Below are 7,776 nucleotides of genomic sequence, written 5' to 3' on the forward strand. Positions count from 1 at the left end.
TGCACTGTGTTCCTGGGACCCGTGGCCTATGGTACTGGTATCTGTTATATACCCAATTAACTGAAGAATAATCTGAGGCCCTCCAGATTGGTGTCTGGTCCAAGCTGTTGTGAAGTTTGAATCCTCTGCTACACTCCTCCTAGAGATGGAAAACTCATCACCCTGGAGGCCCTCCTGCTCTGTACAGGACGAGATGACGTGGACGTGTATAAGGCATATGTAGGCTGTTTTCATTCTTTTTAGTCTATGGATAATGTATAGGAAACAGCTGATGTATGGCAGAATATGGATACAATGGTAGAATGTCAAGGCCATAATACATTCTTACAGTTGCACAGAAGCTATTCATCGTCTCAGAGTTTCAGGGCACCTCCATGCAAAAGGGACGATTACCATGTCCTACAGGAGAGACAGGGATGCTTAGAGGGTCTGGGTTGATCCAGGATCATCCAGCCATGTGTAGAAGAGAAAGAGCCCTGATGTAGGTCTGCTGGTACCCAATCCTAGAGTCTTCCCACAGTGGATACTATGCTCAAAGTCACAGCGATGGGGAACATCTGGTGATGATAATATCCACCTTGCATGGTGGTGGAGCATAGAATCAGACCCTTACATGGAGATAAGTTTTAAAACGCTTCAAGTCGTAGGTGCATATGGGCATAGCCAAGTTTTTTTCAGGCCTCCCCTGTCTACACATAAAAGCAATTAAATAAAAGATAATCAAATTCTATAGACTTTTGCCCCCAAGCTACTTACACAGGTTGTTGGCCATCTATAAAGCGTTCTTCTAGTATTTCTGGGGATTCCATAGCATTCTGGGAATTCATATGAGCTCACAAACAAGTCCACTCCCGCATGGTTTCCTGCTGCTCTGTTCATATCTCTGGGCTCCCACTGCGGTTAGGATGCTGGAGTGTACGAGGTATCAAAGCTGGTCGCTGTTCCATGGTAAGCAAGGAAAAGCACCTCTCACTCTGTCCTCATGTCGCACTCAGGATTGCAAACGAATTCAAAATTGCTTGTGCCCCCATGTCTCCAAAGACTGTAAAAACAGGTCCTGTAGCTTTTGCCCAGTACCTCCTTGCTCCACAGGGTCCAGACCCCACCCAGTCTGGGCCCAGTTTGGGAGAGAGAGACATCACACTGTTTTCCATTACCCCCCCACTCAGCTCCTGGGAACCTGTTAGTACATCTTCCTCCCAGGCCTCCTGTCTGCCCTGCTGCTGAGTCATGCAAATTGTACTTCTGGGGAGTCCGCTCACTCATCAGACTGGCCCCGGGGAAGTTTGCATTCCCTGTAGGCTCAGCTGGGACTTCCGGATGGCTATTAATTTTTACCCCTAATGCAGTAGAGTGCTGGGGCAATTGAGAAATCAGACACAACTTCACAAAGAAGATGTCGTTTGAACTAGGCTTTCAAGTCAGGAAATATTTTGACAGGGGAGAAGTTGGGATAAATAGTAGTCTGGAGGAAGAGAGGGCTCTATGAAAAGCAAAGTATGTAGAATAGCGTTGGTTTGATTTAAGTGTCAGATGTATGGAGCAATGAGAGATATTACATATGGAAAGGTTAGAGTGAGGAGGGGCAAGAGAACAGATCTTGAACACGCATAAAAACTTGGACTTTATTTGGTGGACAGTGGTGAGTCTTGAATGTTATTTAGCATGGAAGGAGCAGCTCTCCTTTAGGAGAATTGAAAGAGCAGCAGCATAGGTGATGGGTAGGAGTTGAGTGAGGCCTGGGATAGTACCAAGGCGAAGCAGGGCAGCCAACCTCAGGAAATAATCTCCATTTTCCTAATTCATTTAACAGGGATAAAATCAATTTTGTGAGGTTTGAGGACTAAAAAAAAATTATCAGAAAGATTCAAGAATCACATCAAGTTCATAGAGGTAGCTAATGTGTATTTTTTAAATATAATGATAACATGAGATTCTTTTTCTGTTTAGTAAATATTTGTTTACCTGATTTTCTATTGGTAAGAGAGTTAAAATCTTTTCACTTACCTGGCTTTCCCTTTGTCTTATCTTTCTTTTAGGAAAATATTTTGTTTATTTGAGAGTCTGTGAGAGCGAGAGAGAGAGAGAGACAGAGAGAGAGAGAGCGCGAGCATGAACAGGCAGAGGGGCAGAAGGAGAGGGAGAAGCAGACTCCCCACTGAACTGGGAGCCCCATGAGAGGCTTACACGGGGCTCCATCCCAGGACCCTGAGATCATGACCTGAGCCCAAGGCAGATGCTTAACAGACTGAGCCAGCCAGGTGCCCCGCCTTATCTTTTTTTTTTTTTTTTTTATGATTTTAATTTTAAGTAATCTCTATACCCAATGTGGGGCTCGAACTCACAACCCCAAGATCAAGAGTCATATGCTCCACTGACTGAACCAGCCAGGCACCTTATTTTTTTGATCCTTGCTTTTTTTTTTAAAGGATTTTATTTATTTATTTTACAGAGAGAGAGAGAGAGAGAGATCACAAGTAGGCAGAAAGGCAGGCAGAGAGAGAGCAGGAAGCAGGCTCTCTGCTGAGCAGACAGCCCAATGTGGGGCTCAATCCCAGGACCCTGAGATCATGACCTGAGCTGAAGGCAGAGGCTTAACTCACTGAGCCACCCAGGTGCCCCTTGATCCTTGCTTTTATGTTTATTTTACTCGTTAGATATTTGCAATTTCTACCATGTCATCTTTAAATCCAAGGCTCTTTCTGGATTAGCTCTGACTTTCAAATAGTGGTATTTTGACTAGAAGCTTAATTATCACATTAAACCATTTGCAGAGATGGAAGACCATTTTGGATAGGAGGTATGAATAAGTTCATATGTCATTAAATAACCAGTAAATGAAAATCCAAATTCATTATGCCTTTAAGGTTACAATGGTATAGGGTGTTGAAAGTGTGTGCTTCAATTTTATATGGAGCGATAATCCATTCTTGTGGATTGAAAGTCTCAATACTGTTAAGAGGTCCATTTTCTTCAAACTGTTCTATAGAGTTGATGTGGTGGTTATCAGTGGGGGAGGGAGGGCATGGCAGTTGTGGCTCTGCGAAGGACCTTAGGCAATTTATGGAAGCATGTTTTTGTGTGGCACAGGCTGGGGTAGGGGATTGCTACTGGTACCTAGTGAGCAGAAGCCAGGGATGCTACTAACTTCCCTCAGTGCACAGGACATCACCTTTCCCCATAGCAAAGAATTGCCTGGCCCCAAATTTCAATAGTGTTGAGGATAAGAAACCCTGATTTAATGGAATCCTAATGAAAATCCCAGGTAATTTTTAGAAATTGGCTAGCTCATTCTAATAATAAATAAAAATATAAATAATCTAGGATAGACAATATTTAAAAAGAAAAAGTTGGAGGAATTACGCTCTCAAATTCCAGGAAGTTCTATGAAGCTATAATTTTAAAAAGTCTGTTATGGGACACCTGGCTGGTTCTTTTGGTGGAACATTCTTGATCTCGGGGTGATGAGTTTGAGCCCCATGTTAGGCATGGAGATTACTTTAAAAATAAATAAATAAAGTGTGATAGTATTTAAAAAAAAAAACAGTGTGTTATAGGTACAGGTATAAACAGCAATGGAGGAGAATGGAATCCAGAAATATACTTACATATGTACCTTTACCTAATTTCCATTATGGGTGCTATTGCAGTAGGGAAATCATTCTTCCAGTAAGTGGTGCTGATCCAATTGGATAATTGTATGAAAAAAAATGAACCTTGACATCTACCTCATGTTTCATACTACAAAAGAAAAAAATTAACCAGACATCACTAAAATAAAATATCTCTGTTCATCAAAGACATCATTAATACAGTGATTATACAAGGCATGGATGGGGGGAAGATAGTCACCAAACATACCTAATGAAGACTTACATCCAGAATATATACAGAACTCCTATACATCCCCCCCCCTTTTTTTTTTTAAAGGAGTATGGGTCTGAAACTCAATTTAAAAATAAGTAAAGGACTTGAACAAGGGATTTTACAAGAGAGAGTTATCGGAACTGTCAGTAATCATATGTATCAGTTCAGGCTTCAGGAGACATATGCCAAGATGGGATTAGACATGCAGTGGGTCTACTGAGGGAAATGCTTAGGAAGGAAAAGAGGTTGGAGCAGGAGAAGGTAGGGAGAGCCCGGACTGGGGCAGGTTGGACATCTATAAAAGGAAACAGGGAAGGAAGAAGGATTAGGTAGGAAGAACTTTGGATTCAGTGTAATCTTGAGATAATCTGGGCCATTGATGGGAGTCTGTTGAACAAAGTTTGGCTGTTGGAGGAGTGCTCCACTGGGCAGAAATGGCCTAGCTCTAGTATCCCGGCCAGGCTTAGTCTTTGACGGAAAGCAGAACTGGGAAAATGTGGCGTAGGCATGAGCATGGTGATGGATGTCAAGATCTAGCTGCTGGAAGCTGTCAGTCAGCTATGTTTCCTGCAGAAGGTTCTCTTGAAGGGAGATTTGAGTTGTGTAGCTCCAAGGACACAGCACCTGAAAAGATGGTCAGCATCATCATTCATCAGCAACCTGCAAAGTAAGATACCAATGAGATCTCTCTCTCATCAGGATAATTAAAATGTAAAAGATAATATCAAATATCAAACACAGATAAAAGCTTAGAGTTACCAAAACTTCATATGTTGCTGGTAACAGTGTAATAGTTCAACTATTTTGTAAAATAGATTGGTAGTTTTTGATAAAGGTAAACACATACCTGCCCTATGATCTAGCAATTCTGCTCCTTGCATTTACCCAAGAGAAATGAATACCTACATCCACTAAAAGATGCATATAAAAATACTCACAGCTTTAGCCATCATTCCTAAAACATGGAAACAACCCCATTATCCATCAATAGGTGAATGGATACAGAATTTATTTATACTGTAGAATACTACACAGTATTCTACAATACAGTATAACATTCTGTATTATATTCTATAATACAGTATAAATACAGTATTCTACAGTATAAATAAATAATATATAAATAAAATAAACTACTGACATACATAACACCATAGATGAATAGCACAACATGTTTTTTTAGTAAAAGAAGCCAGACATGAAAGGGTATGCACTCTATGATTCCATTTATTTGAAGTCCAAGAACCAGCAAAGGAGTCTATGGTGACATAAGTCTGAACAATCAGCTCCCCTGGCAGGACGGGTATTGGCTGGGAAGTAGCATGAAGAAACTTCTGGGGCAACTGAAGTGTTTTTTATCTTTATCTAGGTAGAGGTTTCATGGGTATATACCCATATAAAAATTTACAAAGCTATTTTCTTAAGATTGAAGAATATCTGTATATAATATACAACTTACATAAATATAATAATATATAACTTACATAACTTACTGTGTGTAAATAACTTAAACCTACATTTTTAAAATAACGTCTCTCTTTCAAAAAGTATTTGAGGAACACCTAGGTGGCTCAGTCAGTGAAGCGTCTGCCTTTGGCTCAGATCATGGTCCCGGGGTCCTGGGATCGAGTCCTGAGTCAGGCTTCTTGCTCAGCAGAGAGCCTGCTTCTCTCTCTGCCTGCACTCCCCCTGCTCTCTCTCCCTTTCTCTCTCTCCCTCTCTCTCTGACAAATAAATAAATAAAATCTTAAAAAAAAAAAAAAGAGTATTTGAGAACCAACTAGATGACCAACCAGAGTGAGGGATTTTAATATAGAGGGCTATAAGATTTATTTATTCCACAAACATCTTCTGATATTCTGCATGTGCCAAGACATATGGTAGGAGCTAGGAATGCAGAAACAACAGGAATCATCCACTCCCTCTAAGAGGAAAGAAGAAAGGAGTTAATGTTCTCTATACTGAGCAACCATCACGAGTTATGAGGACTGGATCTTTATGACAAACTTGTGAAGCTCAGATTAAACCATAAACCAGAGAAAGCAGTTAAACATCGTGCCTTTAAGTATGAGTGGCAGAGCTAGTATTTAAACCCAGGTGCATTAACTCCAAAAGCAACGGTCTATCGCAGTGTGCTTCCTCTAGTTGTAAGGACTCTACCGTCTCATTTTGAGCAAAGATCTGTACACACAAGGTGAAACAGGAGGACCACTGGCATAGAAAAAATGATAGGTGCTTGCTTCATCACATGCTAAGTGCCCATTTGCTCTAAAAACGCGAGGAGGAATTTGGATTAGAAAACAAGGGATCTCTTGGCACCCTTTGCCCTGGTTCCCACAGGTGTCCATTCAACCAATGCATGTTTTTGTTATGGGCTCCCATGATTGAAGGCAAATGCTACAAGTTCTTGAGTCTGTCTTTAGGGAAACTTGTATTTAATAGTCTGATGGCAGCTCTTTGTACTGCCCTGCTGGCAGCAGAAAATTCTTTGAGGATCGTCTATTCCCAGTACCCAAGATAGAACCAGCCCAATAAGATGGTGCTGATGTCAGAATGGCCTTTATTACTGTATGTGGACCAAACACCTTCTAGTCCTAGAGCTGACAAATGGGGATGCTGCTCAAAAACTATCACTATTAAAGCAAAGCTGGAACAATGGTACAGGAGTCTGGAATGGCTAGACTTGGCTTTGATACTGAAGAAGAGTTATGGCTCTGTCCAACTTTGGGTCCTAACATACACATACCAAACTCTAAAGTCTAAGTTTCAGGTCTAAATTCCTTGCTTGAAACTTTTCTTGATAGAGGGAAGGTGTTCAGGGTATGGGTCATTCAAACACAGTAAACCGAGAGACTCCTCATCTGGCAACAGCGGGCTAAATGAGGACTGTGATATTTAGTATTGTCTCACACAAAAGAAATCATCAGTACATGGACCCTTTTGGGAAGTAAGAGGCATCGAGATAAAATTGAGGCTGCTAAACTTCTCCTTCTTAGGGTTCTCCACTTTGACTCTTTGCTCCTTTTAGATAGTATGCTCAATGAAAATATCCAGTTTTTAAGTCAGGACAGTGAGCTCCGGATTTAGACTGCCTGCATGCAAATCCTGACATCCATCACTGGCTGTGTCATCTTTGCCAGTTAATCTTCCTTTTCCCCACTTCCCTCATCCATACAAGGTGAAGCCCATTACTTCATGGAGTCTGTTGCAAGGGTTAAAGAGATCTGCATGTATGGGGGTTAGAATTCTTGAATCTTAGGTATCACCATTATCATCACTGACAAGCTGGACATTCTAATCCTTTCTACCCCTAAGAAGGAAACCAGATACCTGCATTTGACATTCTAATTCTTTTTTTTTTTAATTTATTTATTTGACAGAGAGAAATCACAAGTAGATAGAGAGGCAGGCAGAGAGAGAGATAGGGAAGCAGGCTCCCTGCTGAGCAGAGAGCCCGATGCGGGCCTCGATCCCAGGACCCTGAGATCATGACCTGAGCCGAAGGCAGCGGCTTAACCCACTGAGCCACCCAGGCGCCCTGACATTCTAATTCTTAACATGATAGTGGACAGAACTGGGTATGGACATGGAATGCAAGTATGGGCTTTGCTACAAAACAGGATCATTGTTTGGGTCCACAGCCCAAGAGCCTAATTTAGAGAAAGATAAGTATGAAGTTTCAGGAAAGAGGAGCATTTGGACAAAATCGTCTGAGTGCTTTATAGTTAAATGAAGAGCCAGGGTAGTTTAATCCAGGAGTTCCAAGTAAAGATATATAAATATATGGCAATTAATGGGGAATGGAGTCACTAGAGACTCCTATCCTGAGGTACTTTATACCTGTATTAATTAACTAATTCAATTTGCATGTAGATTTGCGTGCAAATGGCACATTTGGAAAACAAATGT

This window comes from Mustela lutreola, chromosome 10 (assembly GCF_030435805.1).
Source record: "Mustela lutreola isolate mMusLut2 chromosome 10, mMusLut2.pri, whole genome shotgun sequence".
Lineage (NCBI taxonomy): Eukaryota > Metazoa > Chordata > Mammalia > Carnivora > Mustelidae > Mustela > Mustela lutreola.